The sequence below is a fragment of the Pleurodeles waltl genome, chromosome 3_1 (genome assembly GCF_031143425.1).
Source record: "Pleurodeles waltl isolate 20211129_DDA chromosome 3_1, aPleWal1.hap1.20221129, whole genome shotgun sequence".
NCBI classification, from domain to species: Eukaryota; Metazoa; Chordata; class Amphibia; order Caudata; family Salamandridae; genus Pleurodeles; species Pleurodeles waltl.
Window position 1 is genome coordinate 668,496,633 of NC_090440.1, and position 25,458 is coordinate 668,522,090.

The 25,458-nt window shown below is 43.4% G+C and overlaps 1 long non-coding RNA gene across 1 annotated transcript in view; it reads right to left on the bottom strand.

Annotated features, from left to right (window-relative positions):
• The window catches only part of LOC138284451 (uncharacterized), a 32,749-nt gene extending 7,842 nt beyond the window's left edge, over positions 1 to 24,907 (bottom strand). The window contains exon 1 of the long non-coding RNA XR_011201398.1: positions 24,411 to 24,907. This is a non-coding gene — a long non-coding RNA (uncharacterized lncRNA). The remainder of the gene's footprint in view (positions 1 to 24,410) is intronic.
• Between the last annotated feature and the right edge of the window lie 551 nt (positions 24,908 to 25,458).

Consider the following 25,458-nt stretch of genomic DNA (forward strand, 5'->3'; position numbering starts at 1 on the left):
GAAGGGTCCGACTTCTCTGGCACTCTGGAGCAGGGCGTCTCTGTCTTTGTAGTGCAGTAGTTTGGCCACCACCTCCCGGGGCGATCTTCCCGGCTCCAGGGGTCTCGTGGGCACCCAGTGCGCACGCTCCAGGGAGAAAAATTGAATCAGGCTCTCTGGTATTACCACGGTGTGCAGCCACTCCTCTAGGAACTCTACCATGTTTGTTCCTTCCGCTCCTTCTAGTAGGCCAACTACCCACACATTGTTTCTGAGCTTCTCCCTTCCGCATCTTCTGCCCGTCGCTTTAGGCGCAGGAGTTGGTTAGATTGATTACTGTGGCTGCCAGGTCCTCGTGTTTCGGGGTAAGTTCCATCAGTGTAGTTTCTGCCTCCCGCACTCTGTCCGTCAGCTTTTGGTGGTCCGCTCTCAGAAGGCCCACCTCTACTGCCACCTAGTTGATATTGCGTTGCAGGGTTGCTTTGGTATCCTCAATGGCACCTAGTATTTTATCAAGTGTGGCTTGCACTGTTGGATGGGTGAGGTCTCCGGTGTGTTCCCCGCCGCGTTCCGTCAGAGTTCTGCGGCTCGTCATGTTGCCCTTGCTCCGGGTCCTGGATGACATCTGCGGTGCGCTACTCCATAGTTTAAGTGCCCCGCTGGGATGGGGCCTCTATTTTGGTTGGTTCTGATTCTCGACAGCTACGTTCATGGCTCATTCCGATAGGTCCTGCTTATGTCGCAACAACCGTTCCCTTGTCCGATGGGTACTCCCCCCACTGGTGCTCTCTGCCCCCTCGGTATACCAGATCAAGTCGTTTGGGGGCCATCTGCTAGTATCCCCTCTGGTTCGTGACTGTAGCATCGCTGCGGTGTGCCAAAAGTCCATATGGGAGGACTGGCGTCCTGCGGGTGTCTCTTCACTGCCCAGAATGAGTTTGCCCGCTTCTCATCCGCTCCTGAGGCGGTCGTTGCCCCTTCCAGCTTCGGCCGCATCCACCACCCGTCCCCAGCAGATCTGCTCCACCAGATGGCAGGCAGGGCCCAGCAGCTGCTCCCTTCACTCTATGGGGCACCCTTTGGTCCCCTGCGGGGTCCCCATAATCTCTGGCGTTTCCGCCCGGGGGCCCGGAAATCTCTTGTCCCGTGCTGGACACCAGCCGAGTCCCACGCCCAGGACTTTTCTCCCCAGCCGCCGCCCTCTTGCTCGGTGCGCACGGGGGTCAGAGCTCCGACTGCCGCCCCCTGATCCTCAAGGGGACGAAGCAGTCCCACCGAGGCCGGAGTCAGGAGGGGCCCCGGGCATCCCCCCGAGCACAGCCCCGGGTCTCACCGGTGTCGGCCCGAGGCCCGCTGTAGCCTGCGACCCCTCACCTTCTCCCCTAGCGACGCCTCTCAACTCGAGCCTGCGGCTTCAGGGCTGAGCTCCAGCACGCGCCGAGGCTGCTCCCTCCCCGTCGCGCAGGGGAGCCCGGAGGGCCAAATTCTGGCTCCGCCGCTTCCCGCCAGTTCAGGCTATCGCGGTCCGCGTGGATTGTCCTGCTGGATCCCAGTGAGAGCTGTTTCTCAGGATCTCGTGGCAGGGCCTGTCGGAGCCGTTCGGTTATGCGCCTGACATCTTGGCTGGGTCAGCCACGCCCCCTGCACAACGCCACTGTTATGGATAAAATTACTTCCGGGTTATCATGAGCACTTCTGGGATAGGTATGAGAGAGTAAGTCCTTAAGGCCTTTTCAAACATGGAGAAGACACCTAGCAGTGTCATTTAGTTGCTGTAGATTCTCCGTTTCTTTTACTTTTCACCCGTTCATTCATCCCGGTTTTCTCCCTTTGGGGTCACTCTTGGTAAGGTTTCTCATTTGTTTGCTTTCGTAGTGCCTTTTGGCCTATGCCTTTGTTTCTCTCTTGGTTCCATGTATAATTTCTCAGCTTCTGACCTGACGGTCTCCTGGCTTTCTGGTCTGATGGAAGCTCCCTACACCAACACCCGCCATTACAATGGGTAAACCTTGTTCTATTCTTCGATATTTCCTGTGTCTCCACAATGATACTTTATCCTTACCTGTCCTATTTTACTTAACTCATACTTGGTTCTTACTCCCTCAAAGGGGTATCTATGGTAGAAGTCCTCTGAAGCCTTTACTGAATCAGATGAATCCCCCCAGAAGGTGAATCTTATTCAGGATATCGCTTTACTTTTTCCTTATTTGTTCCCTGTTCCTTGAGAGGTGTATTGTTTCCCAGATAACTCTGCCCAAGGATTTAGGGATAAGAAGCCTTTTTAGGAGGTGTGAAAACGTGGAATCTGACAACAGTGACCCACTGTCAAAACAGAGAAATAATCATCCCACATGACATAGTCAAGAAGGTAGTGTAACCACTTCTTGAGTGGAAGGAATAGAAGTAGGTACGGTGGCAGAACCCTCCAGTGCAAAGAACCAAAGGAGGAAGAAACAACATAAAGCTTGTAATAAGTGACAAAAGTGTCAAGTGAGGCTCTAAAAGAGGAGCTTCCTTATATTGAGGCCAAGAGGCTGAAGTCCTACTCGTGCACCATGCTTGAACTCCAGCAGGAACCCCAGGGAGCTCATAATCCAAGGCAGATTCAAATGTCGTCTACCTGCTTATCATAGAAACAGAAGGCTTTCTGACTATGTGGGCCATTCCAAACGTAACAAACAAAGAAGTAACAAACAAAGAATCATGTAGGAAATGCCTTTTTGCATGATCACCCCCAAAAATTTGGATTGATGCTGCTGTTTTTGTAACTCTGAGAGTGCAATGAGACCTGCTAACCAGACCTCAGTGCCAGTGCGTTGGCCCATAAAAGTGTAATGTTAGATTGGCTATACCCAACTAGCATAACTTTACTTACTTGTAAGTCTCTAATATACGGTACTGGGGTATGCAGGGCCTGTGAGTTACAGTGTCCCACCAGGGCTGTAACACGAATTGTGCCACCCTGGATGTGAGAACATGAAAATGTCTCTCATCCTGACACTGCAGAATGAGTGCAGTTTTAAACTGCTAACTCGACTTTGCCATGTGAACTAATGGCAAAGCCCAACCCTCCCTTTTTAATATATATGTCACCTCTATAGCAGGCCTATCGAGTCCTAAGGCAGGGTGCTGTATATTAAAAAGAAGGACATATATGTTTATATGTCCTAATAGTAAAAACCCCAAATTCTCATTTTTATTGTGGAAAGGCTAGTAGCACCGCTAATAAGTACAGGGTTACACACAGACCACTCAGCTGTGCTAACTTATCAATGGGACAACTAAAATTGGAACTTCAAAGTAACTTTCAAGTAAAAGTAACTTCTAGAAAGTTGCCACTCTGTTGCCCAAGTTTTCCTGTGGCTACTGCAGATGCTCCCTTGTGAGCTCCTGGGGAAACATTTGAAGAGGTTTCACCTCTCTCTGGCAGGAAGCCACACAGGGTGTGATCGCAAAAGGCGAGCTTTTAAGGGAAAGCCATCTTTGAAGGGCAAAAGGTTGGACACACACACAAGAGGGGCTGCTTTTTTGTTGAGGTAGACGGGTCGGCTTTGGGGGCAGAGAGGAGAAACCAGTTGCCAAATCGGTTTTTGTGTGGGCATGTAGCATTCAGGTAGCCACACCTCTAGGGTGGGCCACCGAACTTTACACACTGAGATAGGGGTTCTGCCATCTTGAGAGTGGGCAGAATAGTACACTCTGGGATAGCTAGATGCCACACATCATAGGAAGTCATCATCCGCTGGGAAAGCTCTTACTAGAGCATAGGTTAGTGAGCATCACATCCCCCTCGAGGGCTCTTTCTGGGCATAAATATGGCACCCCGCCTCAGATCACATCTGGACTGGAGAGAGGACCAAAAAAGGACTGCACATGTGTTCTCTGGACCTGGCAAGAGAGACTGGACCAACCACTGGACTGCACCTGCTTATCCTTGGGCTAGCATAAAGAGGACTGTGCCTGTGGTGCCTGGCTCATGGAAAAGTTACTATAGAGACCCAGACAAGAAAAGGTGACTCCAAGAGTCATTAAGCTGACCACATGTTACAGCACCAGGGCCACAAATGCTGAAGTAGTGCGTTCTGGCCAGTTAATAGCCACAATCGCTTGGCCACTGCGGATGTGTAGCTGACGTTCAAAAGTTGCACCTGGGTCTGCTGGACCTGGGAGAGTCATCTGAGTGTAGTTTGGGTGACCAAGACGGACACTAGCATTCACCTATGGAAACTATTGGTTTCACTGTTACTGAAGGACAGTACTCCAGTGGCAACTGGACTTTTGCAGGAGCAAGGAAGACTTTGAAGGACATCGACTTCTTTGGCCAAAACTGCCCCCACTTTGACCCTGGACCGAGAAGTAGCCCCAGGAAGACCCCTGTCGACCACACAGCATCCTTAGCATCTTACAGCATCTTCAGAATCCTACATCCTTTGCATCAGGACCGCTCTGTTAAAGTCTATGGTGGTTCATCTATACTGCATAGAAATTGACTTGAGACTGCATTAGTAGCAAGGTAACTGCCCTACTACTCCTTATTGTCCTCCAGACTGTCGGTCGCCCACAGCGGCCAAAGTAGCCAAACACAACTCTTTAAAAGTTTTTAAAGTTTTCAAACTTTGCACTTACCAGTGCTTGTTCCCGTATTTGGGAGAAAAGCTGAGATGTATGTTTTACTTAAAATCTACATCTCCAGAACCTTTTGGGGGATTTTGTTCATTTTGGTGTCTAAAAATTCCTGAAAATAAGATTGTTTTTTTAAATTGGTGTTGGATTTCTGTTGTGTTGTGTGGCTTTCTTATTTTGGCATTGTGGTACTTCTAAGTGTTTTACATTTGTTCCTTTGTTTAAGCCTTACTGCTGGAACCCACAGCTACCAAGTGTTGAGCTGAGGTTTAACAAACGAGCATGTCTGGACCCATGTTGATTTGTGAGTGTAATATTTGGTGAGGTCACACAACCACACTATATAATACACCACAATTCCTCACAAATCAATTTGATGGAACGTTTCTCTTTTGGACAGGTAGATCTTATCCACACACCCAACTTCCAACCCAGCCAGGCCAGATAAATCAGGAGGAAATGTGGGAGGAGCCAGCTCCTCAACCATAAACTTTTATTGTTATTTGTAGTTTGCTACGGACCTCACCTAGGGAGGGTAAAACGTCATGTTTTGGAATGTTGGCAGGGAAAGATATGAGGAGGTAATGCACACATGGTGCTTTTGGATGGATGGAGTGTAAAGAAGATTGTAGAAAAAAATAAACACACATGCTGCAAATTATTATTTTTTTAGATGTTTTTGTTTACTTAATTTTACATTAACTCCCAATCTCTCGCACCCAATCTTTTGATCTGTTCACGAATTAGAACGGCTATGGGTTTGTTAGACATAACTAAGCCATCCTGAGAGGAGGCTAAAAGTGTTTCAGGGAAAAGAGAATAATCTCTTTCAAGCGTCATACACAGCTGAGCAAACAGGCTGACTCACAAAAATAGACAACGCGTGTGTCAATTTTTTCCTCCCATATCCCTCCCCTCAGCCAAATGAGTCTCCCAGATCTGACTGGTTATATCAATACAAGAGAAAAAAAGAAAATGATTTTAGTAGTACTGGAAAAGTCCAGTCTGTTCCTGTATCTAGCAGGTTGCCCACAATGAAACATGGTGAATGTGTCCCACCGCGATTTGCTGACAAAGGGTCATACAGCAGAGTCCGAACTTTGCGTGCTTTACTGTTCAGAGCGGCAACTTGCAAGAGGGTGAGAGAGACTTATTTTCAGTTCTAACTGGGCCCAACAAAAACGACTCATTTAAGGGACCATCAGCACTCCTTTTCTTTCAGTCTCATCCTGCATAGGAAGTAGCTCAAGCTCAAAACCTTGATGCCAATGTCATGATGAAACAAAGACACCCAGCTTCCACTGCTTAATTTGTAAATAAAAACGTGCCGCTGCCCAAAGCTCTCATCTGAACATTGCGGCTGTTGCAATTAAATGTGTGAGCAAAGAATTCTAGGGCAGCATAATCCTAAAGCCATCTCGGGCCTCTTTAATCCATTTACAGCCACTCCCTGCCCCTTGAGCTCACTCTTGCAGCTTTCTGCTTTCTCCCTTTGTGAAGCTTTTTCATTTTTCTCATAAATGTTTTTTTTTGCTCGCAGCAAATGCTTGAGGCAGAAGAATAAGCGCCGGCCCTAAAAAATAAGTGCCAATGCCCGCACCGGAATCCACTGGCTCAAATTAAGCACTGCCAGCTTTTCACTTCGCACGTGTTTAATAGATTGACTATGATTTAGAGACAGGTTTCTTCCTTTCCCGAGCTTTGTATAAAAGTGACTTGTGTGCACTCTAAAAATGTGAAATGAATATGTCTACATGAGTAATTACACTGATAACGAATAAAACACAGGAAGTGTTTTTAATACCCAAAGGATTCATTTTTGTCAAGCATAGAATAAAAAAAAATAGACAAACAATGAGGTTGGAAACGTATGTCTTGCATGCAGCTCCTTCTGACGCCTTCACATATCATTAAGCTACATTATAGAGAGTTGCAGTGCTTAATTTGTGCTTGTTGTTTCCTTCAGCACCGGCACTTATTTTTGATGGCCGGCGCTTATTCTTCTGCCTCAAGCATTTGCTGCGAGCAAAAGACACATATTGGAAAGACCGAGGAAGAGAAAAACGAAAAAGCGTCACAATGGGAGAACGCAGAAACCTGCAAGAGTGAGTTTAAGGGGCCTGTAAATTGATTAAAGAGGCTGGAGATGGCTTTGGGATTACGCTGCCTCAGTATTCGGTGCTCGCCCATTTAAAAGCAGCTGCATGTTTAAGAGGAAGGCTTTGGGCACCGGCACGCTTATATTTACAAATTAAGCACTGGAAAGTTGTAACCTAAGACGTGCGGGTAACAGAAGAATCAATGCAACAAAATCAGTAACCTACTGAGCTGGCTCCACAAATCTGTCATCTGCATTTTACAAGCAGAACTTTGCAGCAGGCACATTAATCGTCGCTTATATTTAACGCAGAGTGAATCCGGTGACTCGACTACACACAGATCTGTCTTACCTTATTACCATCTAGAACGTGTTGGGTAAGCAAAAATCTCAGCAGCAGGTGCCCCAATTCTGTACAACATTTTAAAATGCATTGTTTCTGACCAACGAAGTAATCCTGAACATAACTACTATCCACACATGTCCTTGGTGCCAGTGTCCTTGGACGGTGGGGTGCAGTGTCTTTAGAAAATGTCTGTGTAAACTGACTATCAGGCTACCTCCTTCTGACTCTGCCTCTCTTGACCCCACCACCCCCTTAGTGGTGAGAGAGCTATCTTATATAATCTATATTAACATGAACTGTTTATGAATTAATGTGTGATAATGCTGCATATAAATTGTATTAATACATTTTGCTTAAACTTGCACTTGAAAAGATTCATTGGCCTAAAACGAGTCCTGATGTGTAATAAATTATCATAAAGGGACGCGTTACCAGTTCTGGTAGCAGAGCGACGGTTTGGCCCTTTGGGGCCCTAGGACGGAGAATTATTGTTTAAATTGTTTTTCTGAGAAAATGCAAATTGTAGACATGATGTGGTTCTAAATTCCCCATGACTTTCCCGAGATCTCGGAGCCTGCCTAAGTGAGTTGGGAATGTTCTCGGCGTTTTTGCATGTGTGGTGTAGGATTTTGCACTTGCTCAGCTTATGCATTTTGCAGGTGATTTGTGAAGTTTGCGTGTATTTAGGCCAGGTAATGTTGTTGTAGTAGGAGTGGGCGTACTCCGCAGTATGAGAGTAGGGAAGTCAGCGCACTTCATATGAGTGTGGCGCTTTGTGCTCAAAAACATTATCCACATGGTTGGTTGTTAATGTACGGACCCGTCACGGTCTAAGACTCCGGAGCATATTGACAAGTGTAGGAGACACTTGGGTTTATGTTGTAATTTGTGCGGTTTATTAGGTCAATGGGGCGTGGTTGACAAGTCGAGTTTGAGTCAAAGTGTATGTGTGAAACCTTTGATGGAGATTTGGAAAGTTCTAAAGTGCACTAGGACAAACCATTGACAAGTCGAGAGTAGGATTTGCAGGTCGAATTCTACTTGCGTATGCGGGAACTGAGAAGGAGAGAGTGGCGGCCGAGGCTGCAAGTGAAATCTCTGTAAAGTTCTGAAGCAAATGTGTACCCTTCCTGTAGTAAACCGGCAAATTTGAGTTGTTGTTATTGTTAAAGATGCTCGCAGTAATTTTGCATTAATTTGGTGTGAATCTAGTGAGGGACGGACAAGCCGCAAGAATTTGTCAGCTGCAGTGTGTGTGAGTGTGACGTCAGTGGTGCCGCGCTGGATAGGTCAGTTGCCGAGAGGGGTCACGCACAGATTGGCAGCCGTCCGTGAGAGGCACTAGGTTGAGAAAGGTGGGTGAAGAGTGTTCTGGGAATTAAAGTCACTTCTTGATTAAATACAAAACGCAAAGATTAATTTTATCAAAGCTTTTAAGAGCGCTCTGAAAGGAGACACATACATTATGGCGAGTGAAGGGGAGCCTACACCGCCTGAGGGTACTCCAGCCTATATAGTCATGGAGGAAAAGGGTGTTGCGCCTTGCTTATGGATGAAACAATGACGCAAACCCACAGAGAAGGAGGGATGTTTAGCGTTTCCAGAACACAGAACGTTCAATACGAGAATTTTGGAGAATTTGAGGTGGATGTTAAATGTACAAAAGCCACCTCAGAGGCCAGCCCAGTATGAGGCATTAGCAGTCTGGGATTTGATGGCTATTAAACAAAGACAGCAGAAATTTGAGAGGAGAATGAGAAGGGCAGAAAAGACGTTAGCTGAGGCTAGAGGGGACAATGAGAGCAAAATGTGGAGAAGGGGGATAGTCGATGGACTTAAATTGTTCCCAGCAATAACACAGGGAGATGAGACACAGAGAAAGAAAGCCACTTGTAAGACAGATAAAGACTCTAATAAACCAAAAGAGACTAAGAGGTCTTTGATTGAGGAAGACGACTCAGATGATGAAGAGTTTCTTAATCAGTTGTTACATGATCGCCCACCACCTTATGCAGTAGACGACAATGCTCCGAGCACTAGTGCGGGTCCTGGGAACCAGACACAGGAGAAGGGAGTTACTGATACAGTACAGACTAGTGATACGGGTTTGATACAGAATGGTGTCAGTGTACCCACTGCGCTGGACATGCAGATACAGTTGCAACCTCCGCTGCAGATACAGAGAATCTATCCAGACGTCCCAGTACTAGAGATTACTACGAATCTGATAGTGCCGCCTGACCCAATATATACAAAATCGAGGTTAGTGCAGATTGAGCCAACTCCGCAATTGCTGCCCCAGCCGCAGCAACAGCTGGTTCCGAGTTATAACACAGTAGCAGGATCTTCATTAGTGCCTGCACCAGTTACAGCGAGTCAAGCTTTGGGAGCTCCTGCTCCGCGGGGTTTGGGACCAGGTCAGACTCCTGCTGCCATATCATTACCAATTACTGTCGGTCCACCAGTACCACTGTATGTGCAAGATAAGTCAGGCACATGTGATCAGGGAGTGAGGACACCAGAAATGACAAGAGGAGGGTTCACAGGAACCCCCCCAGCCCATTCTATCAAGAGAACAAGCAGCAGAAGGACTCAGATCTTTGTTAGACCTCAGTCCGATTGGAGCTCCTCTAGAGGCAATGAGACAAGCAGGGTTAAGTGTGTTAGCACCACAGACAATGAGTGCAGAGACATCAAGGTCACCGTTGATGCAGGCGGGAAACATCTTGTTGCAAGGTTTCTCTGTGCAACAATTGAATGAGTGGTTAGAAAAAACTTATGCTTCACAAAAGACTGTAGTAACTGCGGAGAAGCCAGAAAGGTCAGAAAAAGATGAGTACCTGAACTTTGTGAGACTGGGTGTGGAAGCTGCTGAACTGGTGGAAGGGACAATAGGGGTAAACAGATTAGAATCATATACAGAAGCAGAATTGAGATACTTGTTCCCCAAAATCACTAAAGAAGTGGGCAAGGTGCACCAGAGGTTGGCGAACCTGGCAGACAAATACAATATTGACATTGAGAATACTAAACATTTGAAAAGGAGTTATAGATTAGACTTTGACTCTAAAGATTTTGACCACATGAGGTCGGCCGGAATACAAGCGCATCTTAAAGAAATATTGCAAAGTGCGCAGATTTGGGGAGACTTAGAAAAATGGGACGGCAGATGGGCAAAGAAAAGAGATAAGGAGAAAGGGGACAGTCCGGGATCAAGTCCGACTAAAGCTTCACCAGACACTGAGACAGTAAAGATGTTACAGATGAGAGAAACAGCTGGAGGGGGTTCTAGTCCATGTACTGTGGACTAGGGGAGACATTCTGTCTTTCACAAATGATTATCCCAGGCTGAGGGAGAAGACGATAGAGTGGTATCAGCAGACAGACAGGTTTGTGAAACTTGCGAAGTGTCTCTGGGAGGACTTGAATACCTTGTTTGAGATTATTGTTCCGCCCGACTTACGGCTTGAGTGCAAGAGAGGTGTGGATTGGCCAACGCAAGAACCGGCAAGGGATAAGGTGACCGGAACACCATCTGAGGAGGTGATGAAGTACTATCATAAAGTGATTGAGTTTTTGAAGCAGAAAGTGTCGCCTAAAGTGACTGATTGGCAGGAAATCGACCGGACCTCACAGGAGGTTAAAGAGTCAATCCATGCTTATTATGAGAGGTTGTTGAAGGCATTCAAACATTACAGTGGTACTGAGACAATTGAGCCGAAACACATGAACCATCTTGTGTTCAGATTTGTTGAAGGGTTGAGACCAGAGGTTAGCCAGATGATTAAGAATCATTTGATCTGTTGGCAAGCGAAGCCGATTGATGAGGTGTTGCAGTATGCGAAATACTGTAGTGACGAGATTGAGCTGAAGCAGAGAAAATTGAAGGAGAAAGTGATGGTGATGCAGATAAGGGCAGCGCAGGCAGGTATGCAAGGGAATGGAATCCAGCAGATGGTACAGCAACAACCGCAAGGGAATGGCGTGTTTCAGGCGCAACCGAGAGGCCGAGGTCGAGGTTTTGTGAATTGTGGTCCAGACTTGAACACTGTTGTGGTTCAAAAAGATGGGCAGGGGATGAAAAAGATGTCACGTGTGCGGGGGCTTGGGGCATTGGAAGTGGGAATGCCCGAATGTGGTGCATGATGGTGTCGTTCAACAAAGCACTGATGTCGGTACATTTCAAAATGTGAGGGGTCCAAAATTGGGGGGTAAAAATCAAAACTTCCAGAATAACATGGTTCAGATGCAGCAAATGCAAATGCCGCGTGTTCAACCAGCATAAATGCAGCAAGTACAACAGCAGATTCCCATGGTACCTAGACAGCAAATGCAATTACCATTAGCTCCAAAGGGACAGCAACAGGTGATGCTTCCTCAGCAGGTCACAGGCCAAATGATGAGCCACAATAATACAGTACAGCAGTTCCCATTGCGTGGTGAAGATGGAATGCATGATGAATGGTCGGATGACAGTTCTGACAGTGAGGAGTGCAGGCTTGCAGCGTCCCTAGTAGTAGATCAGAGGGGACCCTATGTAGAGGGAAAGGGCATGGGTCACAAGGTTTCATTCTTGGTTGACACTGGAGCTACACGCTCTACAGTCAGAAGTGCAGAGGTTCCGAAACTGCCACTTTCAGGACGTACCATAAGAGTAGTAGGGACAGCGAATCAGTATTTGACAAACCCGATTACCGATCCGGTTCAAGTTGAGATTGGAAACTTTCAGGGACTGCATAAGTTTGAAGTCTGCGATTCGAGTCCTGTATCCCTACTGGGAAGAGACTTACTGTGCAAGACGAAATGTTCGATTACCTGTTCTAATGATGGAATTGAGGTGCAGACAAACAGTGATGATGAGGGGGATGAGGGGCAATTTACAGAATCAGAAACAGAGACTGCAAATGAAGATTACCCTTTGATAACCTTATTTGCGATGCTTACAGTGACTGACTTGCCAGGTGAATTGTGACAGAGAAAGTGTGGGACTTGACAGGAAAGGAAGTGGGACTGATAAAAGGAGTTGAACCAGTTAAGGTACAGGTGAAGCCGAATGCAGTGTTTCCTCAGGTGCCGCAGTATCACATGGCACAAGATGTCCTTATACAGGTGTCGAAGATAATTGCAGACTTTGTAAAGCAAGGAGTCCTGAAGGAAGTATTGAGCAGTCCATGTAATTCACCAATAATGGGTTTGAAAAAGCCTTGTGGGAAGGTTCGAATTGTGCAGGATTTGAGAAAGATAAACGAGATTGTGGTAAAATGTTGCCCCATAGTGCCAAATCCAGCAGTGATTAGGTTCAGGTATGTGTGATGCAGAGTGGTTCACCGTTGTTGACTTTTCACAAGCATTCTTTTCGGTGCCTCTTCATGAGGACAGCCAATTTCTATTCAGTTTCAAATTCCTGGACAAGGTGTACAGTTGGTGCAGAATTCCTCAAGGGTTTTCTGAGTCACCATCTATCTTCAATCAGATATTGAAGAAGGACTTAGAGTCCTTAGAAATGCCTTTCAGTTCGACTCTGGTGCAGTACATTGACGATTTGCTGATTGCGTCAAGAACAAAAGATGACTGCAGGTATGACACAATTGCCTTACTGAACCATTTGGGACAGAACGGACATAAAGTGTCCCCAAAGAAGCTGCAGTATTCTCAGAAAGAGGTGAAATACTTAGGGCACTTGATTGAGAAAGGGTCCAGGAGAATATCAAAGGAAAGGGTGACAGCCATACTACAGATGTACCCCCCGACAACAAAGAGAGATGTCAGAATGTTTTTGGGAATAGTGGGCTACTGTCGCCAGTGGATTCCCAACTTTTCGATTATCTCTAAACCATTGATAAAGCTGACAGGCAAGGAACCTAAGGATGAACCGTATACTATAACTCTGTCCGAGGAAGAGCTTGAGTCATTCATGGAATTGAGAGAGTGTATGTGCAGGGCACCAGCTTTAGGAATGCCTGATTACACAAAGCTTTTTCTGCTGTTTTGTCATGAACGTGATGCTTGTTCTTTGTCTGTCTTAACACAGATCCATGGAGGTGCAAACCGCCCTGTAGCATATTTTTCAGCTACCTTGGACCCAGTCGCAGCAGCCTTACCGGGTTGTTTGCGTGCAGTTGCAGCAGTTGGTCAGAGCCTCACACAGTGTGAAGGCATAGTGATGGGACATCCCTTAACAGTAATGGTTCCACATTCAGTTGAAATTCTGTTGACTCGAACTAAGACTCAGCACATGACAAATGCCCGGCTTACCCGATATTAGACAATTATTTTGGGGTCGCCTAATGTCTCATTAAAGCGATGTACTATATTGAACCCGGCAACTCTACTTCCTGTTGAAAATACTGAGATTAGTAATTCAGAGGAGGTGGAGCACGACTGTCTTGAGGTAACAGAACTATGTACCAAACCCCGACCTGACATTCAAGATACGCAGTTAAAGGAAAATGACTGCATTATGTTCGTTGATGGATCATGTTTGAGCGACTCAGTCGGAATACTAAGAGCTGGTTATGCCGTGTGTACAATCACCGGTATTATAGAAGCTTCCTGGCTCAAGAGAGTGTATTCCGCACAAGTGGCTGAGTTAATTGCCCTTACTAATGCATGCCACGCAGCTGAAAATTTAAAAGTCACTATCGATACTGACAGCAGATACGTATTTGGCATTGTACATGATTTTGGCCAATTGTGGTCACAGAGGGGTTTCATGACCTCTTCTGGTTCTCCAGTAAAAAACAGCGAACAGATTAAGGATTTGTTACATACGATTCAGTTACCTCTTGAAATTGCTGTGGTGAAATGCAATGCTCACTTTAAGTCACAAGACTATCGTTCAAGGAACAGTGGGAATTGTTACCGCAAACTGAAAATGAGACATGCCTGAACTTTGCATTAAGAGTCGTTGACACATTAGATTAGCTAAAATCACTGCAGGGTCGTGCTAGCAGGGAAGAGAAATGCTCCTGGCAGAGAATGCAATGCGTACAAAGAGCTGATAACTTGTGGGTCTCAGAGGAGGGAAAACTAGTTTTGCCAAACAGTCTTTTACCACAGTTTGCAAGGCTCTATCATGGACAGGCACATCTTGGGAGAGACGCAATGATCAGATTGTTCAAAATTGATTGGTTCAATCCAAAATTCAGACAAGCCGCAGAAGTTACCTGTCACAGGTGCATCATCTGTCAACAGATGAATGCAGGAAAGGGAACTGTGGTCACTTTGAGCCACAAAGGGAGAGCTGGAGGTCCGTTCAGCAAGATGCAAATGGATTTTATTGAAATGCCTGTATGTGGAGGATTGAAGTACGTGTTGGTGATTGTGTGTGTTTTCAGCCATTGGATTGAAGCTTACCCTACAAATAGGAATGACAGTCTCACAGTTGCAAAGCTGAAACTTAGAGAGCTAATACCCAGGTTCGGGTTTCCGGTCTCTTTAGAATTGGATAGGGGCAGACACTTCGACAATGAGGTGATAAAGCTCTTGTGTGCTGCATTAGACATTGAACAAAAGCTTCATTGTAGCTACCCCCCGAAGCATCAGGACTATTGGAACAGATGAATGGTACCTTGAAGTCGAGAATGGCAAAAATGTGTGCAGCTACCAATATGAAATGGCCAGATGCATTGCCTTTAGTGCTAATGTCAATGAGAAACACACCCAATAAGAAGACAGGACTATCACCCCATGTAATCTTGATGGGGAGAGCTATGAGGTTGCCCGCAGTACCTGCAAATGCTCTTGTGAATATCACGGATGATATGGTGTTGGACTACTGCAAAGGTTTGGCTGATGTGGTCCGCTCTTTTTCCCACCAGGTGGAGGCCAACACATTGCCACCGATCAGTGATCCAGGTCACAACCTGCAAACCGGTGACTGGGTGGTTGTCAAGAAGCACGTGAGGAAACCCTGTTTGGAGCCGTGCTGGAAGGGGCCATATCAAGTAATACTGACAACAACCACTGCCGTGAAATGTGCAGGCGTTCCAAACTGGATTCATGCCAGTCACACAAAGAAGGTCACATGTCCGACTGATGAGGAACTTGAGGTTTCCGACTCAGCAATTCCAGAGAAGGAAGTCTCAGGGTCGGAGAACGGTCAAAGGGGAACTGAGAATGCAGGAGAGCCCACTGAGGACGGCCTAGTCCCTCAAACAGCAAACGAGTTCGAGAGAGGTGATGGTGAGCCTATCTCAGTAGAGGCGACAGGAGAACTAAGTCAAGGAGAGGTTCTCCCAGAAGTAGACGGATACGGGTTAGAGCTTGAACCCGTTACAAATCCAGAGGAAGAAGGGGAAATAATAGAAGAAAGTCAAAACACACCGGCATCTCCTGAGCCAGTTGCAGGTCCTTCAAGAGAAAACACCATAGCACAAGAGGAGGGTGCTGTACAGCGTCCTGAAAGGTCGAGCAGGAAGAAAATGCATAAAGGTGATAATTGGCCAAAGAAACAAGCTGCAATGGGAAAGATTGTTCCGGGTGAGGCAATAGAGGAAGAAATTGATACAACCAGAAAGGAGGATCTAAGTGAAGGACAGCTGCAGAGTGAACACAGGTTGAAAAGGAAAGGGGTTGCAAACAGAAGGTACGCGGGTCCTGAATGGGCGTATGCAACAACATCTGAGTGGCAACAAGAATTCTTAGAGTTTTGTTTTGATCGAGAAGTACCAGGCCAATATTACGGTACCTGAAAGTAGTCAGAGAAAGAGACTGTGTTAAAATTGAAATTGAAAGCTGAGAAAAAAGACTTATGAATTACCGGATGTGACACTGATAACCTGAACTGACTCTGAAACCTGAATATGACAAGCTACTAACCTGATTTGACAAAAGGGGTCCTGGGGTGAGCAAAATGCTGTAAATACACACAGAAAAGAAAAAGAGATTTGCATCAAGAAAAAAAAAGAAGAGCTTTTAATCATCCTCAAGTTGACTGTTTGTTTGAGTTATTCTGCTATCTGATTCTTAACAGACCATGGCTTTCAATAGAGGTAGTAACAAGAAGGGTAAAGTGTGTGGTTGGTTAAATGTTATATTAGGTATTGTGTGTGCAATAATAATTGTGGGTGTGATTGTGGGAATGCCATGGTTGGATAAGAAAGCGACTAACAATGCTTCAAAACCTGAAACTGCTACACTAACTCCATGGGAAAAGTTGGAGCAAGATACACAACACTTGCATGAGGGAACTAATTCAAAAGGGGAACTCTCCACTAATGTCTTCTATCGCCTGCTGAATGAGTATGTTGATAAAATGGATGCGAGAAACATTTATGTGTGCACAAAGATTCCTTCATCAGTACAAGAAGGGGTTACTTATCATAGCTTGCCATTAACATATGGGATAAGCTGTAGTCTGCTACTAACAAGATTCTATGACCAGGAACATGTGCAATATTTTTATTCAAATTTAGATGTAGTGTTTTCTTTTGTACCTGTGATTGAGTTTCTGAACAAGTTAGCTAAAGAGCATAGCATAAAATTAGTTAGAGGTTTCTTTGAACCGACCCTGACATTTGGGACAGCTTATGCACACCGCAACAATCTAACCTGCTTATTAACATCTGTGGAGAAAAGGTTTTTTAGATCACACTGATGATGGACGCAAAGCACTGAAGGAAAGATTAGAAAAGGGTCTAGAAAAAGGCACATATGCAAATGATTATGCTTATGCCGCAATAAAGACGCAAGGCAAATTAGCTAAAGATGCATTACATGTAGGAAGGCTTTGTATATATAGGCTAAAATCTGATCATGACACTTTATTTGTGGGAACGAGTGAATGCAGGCATGTGTTTTTGTTTCAGAGTAAATGGACATTCATGTTAAATGGACAGGATCCAGCGATCCCTGGGATCTATTATATCTGTAGACTTAATGCTTATTACCGTCTCCCTAAGGGATGGTATGGGACATTTTATTTGGGAATAGTTTTCCCAAAGGTTTACCAGACTTAAAGCAAATACCTAAAATGTCTGAATTACAACATGCTAGACAAAAACAAGAGACAGCGACTGCTGTCGTTGGTGACATATTTGGAGCCATAATTCCTTCAGTAGGGGTTATTTTAAACTCCATAAAGATTCAAAAGTTGTCTACTATTGTGGATAACATGTTGACAAACTTCACAGGGGCTATACTCCTGATGGATACTGAACTTGCTGTGGAAAGAGCTATGACTCTTCAAAATCGGCTTGCTTTAGACATTCTTTTAGCAAAGAGCGACGTAGTCTGCAAGATGCTCAACAAGCGTCATTGTTGCTCATTTATACAGGACAAGATGTTGAAATGCGCTTTATGCGTAAAGTGAAAAATTAAAAGTGAAAGGTTGAAAGGGAAAGGTTTGTGTGATGACGAACGTCATCAGAGGAGGGACTGAGAGAGCGTAGCTTATATAATCTATATTAACATAAAATGTTTATGAATTAATGTGTGAAAATGCCGCATAGAAATTGTATTAATACATTTTGCTTAAAAGTGCACTTGAAATGTGACCACGGGGAGTGCCCGTCAATGTATACGTGGATTAATGAAAATGACTAATGTTGATAAAATATGATATTAAAGTATGATTTATACTAATTATTAATGATTACGTTATTGAAATTGTGCTAATAAACTTTGTAGGCCTTAAATTAGCATGAGCCGAAGCTTAGCTGCCTGGCTCTCATTTTAAAATGTGTTTTTCCTAACTTACAGTGTGCTGACTCGCAAAAGGACATGACCTCTTGTTTTCTTCAAACTAGAAGCTGAATGTAACCATAGTAGATCCGTTCTCATGAAATTCATATTGCTTGTAGAAATGTTTTAACTAAAATACAACAGTGTAGATTAATATAATGTACAAGGTCGTTCTAATCGGTGAAGACAATGGAGCTACTGACCAAAAGATGTGCAAAGAATTACAGAAGGATGATATCATACCTTCGAAGACGTCAATCACATGGACCAATAAAATGTCTGTAAAATAATATGGGGTGAAAGATTAATGACATAATCTGTTTTCTAATAGGGTAAAAATAGTGGGGTATAACTGTAAAGCAGTGAAATTATAGGTGAATGTACAACGAAAAAAGGGATAAAAACCCACGACACAGAGAACCATTAGAACTGAGTAAGGGAATGCTATTGATTTGATCCAGAAACTTTGTCACTCTGTTTGGTGACTTATTGGTTTACTAAAGCCATCCTCTTCCTTAGATTGCCCATTTTACACTTTACCTCCTTATGAGGGAAGTGCCCCTTTGCCCGAGAGCTGGGGTTTTGACTGATGGCGAATCAACTGATGTCCTGAAGACGAAGACTGAACCTGAGTGCTGACCTAAACCTTGGAGGGTAATTATGACAATGAAATTGTGATTTGTCTGTTTGCTTTTCCTTTCTAGGTACCAACTGCTTACTTTTGACAGAGACCATAGCTAGATGTTTTCCAAATTGGTGTTCTAAATTGTTTTGCATGAAGCCCAACATGCTAATGCTAACCAGTGGTTAGGACAGGGTTTCACTAAAATTGACGCAAATAGACAAACGACTGAATCTATGTTTTGTTGAACTGACGCGTTAATGACACTCTGCTAAAGTTGATCTATGTTCATGCCGTGTTATGTTCTGATGTTTGTGATTCTTGCCTTAATGAAATCTTAGAGTTGCCATATTGTGACTATGCTATTGTGTTTCTTGGTTTTGAGATTAACCCATCTAATTTTAGAATTGTAAATCAATAGGGAATAAACATCACTAAATTCTACTAAACTGGTGTGGTTATTCATGACTGCAAGGTCATGGTGGTTTCTTAAGTTGATTAATGTCTTTGACTAAAGTGAGATGCATTGTTGTGATAAATATTGATGACATTATTGACGTATTGATTGATATATAGATTAGCTATCTCGTCATAAGGTGTCTCTCAACTGGGTCAAAAGATTCATTGGCCTAAAACGAGTCCTGATGTGTAATAAATTATCATAAAGGGACGCGTTACCAGTGGCATCACCCTTTTAACGAATCTATGGGATCAGGAAATATATTTCGCCACTGCTCCTACCAAGATTTAATTCTGTGGCTTTCTGGTTACACACAGACCTTTGCCGTGAATTAACTAATAGAGGTTTCATAATGAACTATAGTGCATTTCCCACTAACAACCTTATATAAATGTATTTTTCACTTAAGTTGGGAAATATTTTATATGTAGCTACCGGATGGTGAAAGATTAGAATCGGCGGTGTATTCTCGCAGGCCTCATAAAACTCTTCTCAGTAGGGCTCAAATACATGTCGCTGCATTCGACATGCACGTAGTGTGCTACATTTTACTTTTGTTTAATTTCTCTCACTAGGTGAGTGCCGGCGGGGAAGGGACGTTGTGTGCTACATTTTACTTTTATTTAATTTCTCTTACTGGTTGAGTGACGAACAGGGAGGGTCCCTGTGCGCTCTACCAACCCTCATGGCACACACTTCACGAACAGGTCAAGCACAGAGCTGCTAGCTTAATTAGAGACAACAGCATATTGAAGAAATGCCTTACTGTGGGAAGGCACCTTTAACGATGGAACCAGTGAAGGGAAAAGTATTCTTGAGAAACATGAGTAACCTGTGTGAGTGGGAAATTTCACTTTCAAAGTTAATTTGCTCATTGTTCACAAATGTATTGAGCTGGGTAGATTTTGTGGAATTTTGCAGTGTTCGCGCAGTTTTGTGGGTTTGCCAAACTCCTCACCCACATGTGAACCACCGTGGGCAAACACAAAAACACATGCTCCACCGTTCCCTCACTTCGGGCAGTTCTCACTTTTGCATCTGCTCCCTCCTACTTATCTACCACAGGGATGTGGAATATTTTATTGCATGCTTGCCCCTCTTCACACCTGTATAGCTTTGTTTTTTCAGACCTCATGCGTTTCTCTGCCTTTACTTCTCTATTTCATCTCACATTCAATGGATCTTTCTTTCACTTCTCAGTGTTTCACGTCTAGTGGTATAATAAAACCGCAAATAAAACAAATCCAGGGCCCATCGGGTAGCAACAATGCATTCACTTACATAGCTGTCTGCTTTCTCCTTTCCTTGCCCTTTAATAATGTATCAGATACGTTGCTCCAATGGTCCAGCACTCTCTTCTATTAAAAAAGCCCAGTTTCATACAGCTGTGGGCCACCAAATGAGGTATGGACCACTTTGTCTAACTAAATGAGATGCATTAATTTGGATGTCAAGAGTTATAGCCATGATATCCTATAGTACTTATGTTAACAATCCATATATGTTTATGTACAAAATGTATACTTTGGACCATAAAATGTAGGCACTGAGCCCATTATTAGGTATCAATGTTCTTTCTAGTTCTGTGTAAATGCCTTGTAAATGATCATTACACACAGGGACCATTATCAGACACCAAAACTGTGTTTAATCTAGTGTGGTGCAATAATCTGGCCTTTTGGATGTTCACACTTATATACTAAGACTAGTAGTAGATACCACTGTTGTGCGTAACTAAAAGCGAAGCCTTCTGGATGTTAACACTGATAGTAAATATATTCCTTAGCATTTATGCAAATAATCTATACAACTTTTTATACAATATGTATTTTGCTTTTAGATATGTTAAATAAGACCATTGGACATGCAGTTGATTCTTACAATGTTGATTTTAGCTCAACAGATGAAACTGTGGGTTCTTCCTTTAGACGCATTATGTGCGACCACTGGACTTGTCTGATTCTTAACAGTGTAAATCATTATCTCTAAGGATGAAACTGCATGTTTTTGATATGTATCCCTCTCAAAAAAACGATATGTTCGTCAGATTGGGTGGACCCTAATACATGCATTACTATATATCTTTGCCAGTACAGATCTACTTTTGACCGGTTATCTACATAATCTGTGCGAATCAGTAATGGATGCATATTCCTGAATGTATTAATAGGTATTGTACGATCTTGTAGAAATCTGCGTGGGGCAGAGGGCCCTTTCTTTACTTTTTTGCTCATGGTATTGTATGATCTTATAGAAATCTGCTTAGGGCAGAGGGCCCTTTTTTTTCTTTTTTGCTCATGGTTCAGAATCTCTTCACACAATCGGGTGACCTCTGTCAGTTTTCTTAACTGAAACCATATTCTTTCTACTCTAACCGTTAACAACTTGCCAGCATCTTTGTCTTAATATACACTTTGTGCACTTTCAATATTTTCACCTTATAACTAACAATGGGGTATAGGTCTTTTCTTTTCTTTGATTAGATCCACCATCAAAAATGGTTTCCGTTTAAATCATCACTTTCTATATAGTATAAAGAATCTCTGAAGAACTCGATAATTCTGCACTTCGGTGATGGTCATACTTGTAGAATTTAAGTTCTCTGTTAACCTATTTAATATGTTTTTGCAACCTTGAGAAAGCCCCAGATACATATACCTTTTGTAGGGCGAAACATGTGTCAGCTGTTGCTTTTGAAGCATCTGTAATAAATGACCATTGGATTCATTGACATGGCTTTGCGTATTGATTGAAATAAATTGCATGTGAAGTTTGGACTCTTACATCGGATTTAGGGAGGATCCACCGATCTCTTTTTCTGCTTTAATAATGTGTGTTTTTGTTTCCTGGAGTCGAGAAATATCTATCCATCTAATGCTTGTTAATGTAAATCAAGACATTTCTCTGATGCTCCTGACAGACCTCCCCGATTGCATTTCTGAATGTTGGCCAGTGTGTTGTTTCAAACAATAAAGCTATCCAATTTCGGGGGGTTTGTGGTTGAGCGGTCGATAAAATGCTCTTTGTTCTTTATGGTAGTTACTGTCAGCAAGATTGTTGGCGATAGATGTATGTTTTGATTTAATATTGCACCTTAATGAAAAGATCATCAGTGACATAGACAAGTGGTGTTTTGTTTATGTAGCTGCCTATTGTTAAACAAACTGTCATCATAATGTCATCATGGAAAAAAAAGGGCATGAAAATTGATTCTGCAATTCCTTAAATAACTTCCAAGTTGCCTCACGTCATCTGTAATCTATAACAGAGCTCTACTGTTTCCCAGTTCCATGCATGAGTAGCACATCAACGCCAGGAAGTTTTTTTAGGATACTAGGACTTGTATTCTTGTCTTTAAGTTTTTTAAAAAGGATTGCAGATCCCAGCATGCAATGAAAAATTGGGCCTGGTGAGATACTCAGACATGGAGTCGGCAACTTCAGAGCCCTGTTGTTGCCTGAAAGCCAGTGCTGGCTGCCAGTGTGACAGATCACATTTTTTTTTTTTTGCAGTTTTATATAGCGCAAATTCGACCTGAAGATATTGGAGCACTATACATGAGCACCAGTTACATTACACAAGGACAAATTTGTTTTTGGTAGGCATGGGGAGATTAAGTGATGTGCCCAGAATCACAAGATGTTGAGACTATGCTGAGACTTGAACCTGGTTCCCCAGTTCCAAAGTCAACAGCTCTGGTCACTACCCCATATCCTTTCCCCACTGGGTCACCTGGTGTCTATGCTTTCAATGCAGCCTCTTTATGACATAAATCATGTTTTCAAATAGATTCAAAAGTTAATTGTTTTCTAACATAATTGTACTTTTTTATTTTAGAGTGAAGGCAGCCTCCTTCTAGAGGCCTGATTTCTGAGACTGTGTAAAGTGTTTTAAAGTGTACCCAATATACATGATGCACATATCCCAGAATGCACCACGCGCTGTGCATAAACTGAATCTTGCTCATTTTACAACTTTGCACTGGTGTATAAATGCATTTATGTCTGAAATTGGAGTCCCTGGGCTAATGAAACAGCTGTGACTTTCCTGCCTCTAAGGATTCAAAAACCCAATTATTAGGGCCCGTGACAAATGTACAGCGCAATTTAGATCCTAATCTTTGGCAGAATAAGCACAAGAAGGCTACTGACACATCCCGTTACATTATACAAGCCAAACGGTGGCAGACACGCCCACGTTCTCCATCTGCTTCGTGTCCCTGCGTCACAATGTCACTGATTAGCTCTTTGAGCCTGTCTTATGTTCTCATTAGCAAACTAGCCAATTGTAGCTGTTCCATCATTTCGTTGGCAGCTTATTCAACAGTCTAATAGAGTACAGAAACATATTTTCAACAGGAAATTCCTTCTAAGGATTGTCAAAGGCCTTCCCAACTGTTGCACTCAATTAATGTAAAACGCTCTTCTTTATGTATTTATCTATTTATTCATCAAAATAGATGGATGATCAAATTAATTTTCTGCAGTTCTGTAAAGGGCAACAAACTAATGGGAAGGTGGCCGTCAGACAAGATGATCTTTTCCCTTCTCTTTCTAACATAACATATCCAATAATTTCATCTCCTTTGAAAGGTCATCCATCCCGTAGAATATTTTCTGTTAAAAATAAATATACTATATCATTCTCCATCTGACAAAGGTATTTCTTCGTTCAAGTATTAAAATTTTGTCCTTGCGCACTACACCGAGATCATAACGTCTTTGTTCTTAAAAATTGAGGTTTTGACCTCATGCCTCTATTCGTACTTTCCAACTCCAAACCATTACTCTGCAACTTCTATTTCTCTTGAACTCTGGTTCCTGCTTTATCTCTCTTTGTTTCTCTTTCTGGCACTCATTTCTTTCTCCTGCTCCTTTCTCTCTCAGCATTGTTTCTCTTTCTGCCCTATTACTCTTTCTCTCTCCCTCTCGTTTCTCTTTCTAACTCCTCCTCGTTTCTCTTTCTCCATTGTTCCTCTTTGTCCCCCACATTGTCTTCCTCTTGTTTCTCTTTCTCTCACTCTGTTTTCATATTTTTTACCCACATAAATCCACTCTATTCTATAACAACAATCCACATAAATACACTCCACTCTAAGCCACATAGTTCCACTCAACATAATTTCACTCAACGCCATACTGTTTCATGCCACACTATCAGCTACACACAAATCCATTCCACACCACATAATTCTACACCAAACCACATAATTACACTTCACAACACAATTCCACTAAACACCACATATATCCAATTCACCGTACATAATAAACATCATACCACAAAATTCAACAGCACACCACATAATTAAACTCTACTACATACCACTCCACAACGCAAAATATAATTACACATCATTACAATCCATAACTCACAATCCCGCTCCACATAATTCCAGTACACTCAATACCACATAATTACTAGCCACATAATTCTACAGCACACCAAACGACATAATTCCACTACACAAATCCACTACACACCACACAATTCAACAACTAACTTATCCAATCCAGTGGCAGCCACTTGTCAACAGGGGTGAAGAGGCAAAGGTATTAAAAAATAAATAATAATAATAAAAAATAAAAAATAAACGTACCTTTATGTTGAGAGGGATGGTTCCGTCTCTCCTTCCTCCTCGGACTCCTCAAAGCACAAGACTTCCAGACACCTCTCCAATCACAACGCTGCTATCAACAGCATGACAGCAAAGTCATGATTGGTCTGAGCACCCTGTGATTGGTCGGAGCGCCCTGCTTCGTCGCTCAGACAGGGAGTAGGGCCCGGTGCACTTTCTACTCCTGGCTATTCAATACGGCCAGGTGGAGAAATGTACAGTGTGCTTGACTGTTTGGCCAGCCCAACATGGCTGGCCAAAGCGTCACGTGCACTTATGTACACATAGCCCTCCTCCAGCCCAGCCCCGCCATAACCCTGCTCACGAGCAAAAATAAAATGATAATAACGCTACATCATTATAGGGTGACCAGATTTTGAGGAGCAAAAACCGGGACCGATCAGACATGAAAGAAAGACTAAAGACATTATGCTCACTTTTATATCTGGCCTGTCCCGATTTTTACGTAGCTTTGTGAATGCGTGCCTATACCTACGTGTGTGCACACATACATACACGCATTTACAAGACTACATATATCAAATTAGCCATGGCTTGACCCCCCCCCCACCCTGCACCCCCAACCAACCCCCACGCATGTCTCTCTGCTGGGAGCAGACAGGGGACTGTGTTGCCTGACAATAACAGATAAATCACTTTAATTATTTCATACTTTGTAGACGTCTTAAATTTATGCGTCCCTTAATGATCAGACCTTTGTCTAAAAAACAGGGACATTTATTAAATAATCTGACCTTTGTCCCAAAAACCGGTACATTTATTCAAAATTAAGGGACGCGTTGGGACACCGGGACAGTCTTCTAAAAACCGGGACTGTCCGGGGAAATTCAGGACGTCTGGTCACCCTACATTATTATCATTTATTTTTTTCCTATCTTCCACTGCATAAAGCAGTGAGGCGACGCTCCTCTGCCTTGGCGGAGGAGCTACCGCTGAAAATCCAACCCACATAATTCCACTACACACTACATACATATACTCCATAACACATAGGTAAAAGACTTTCCCA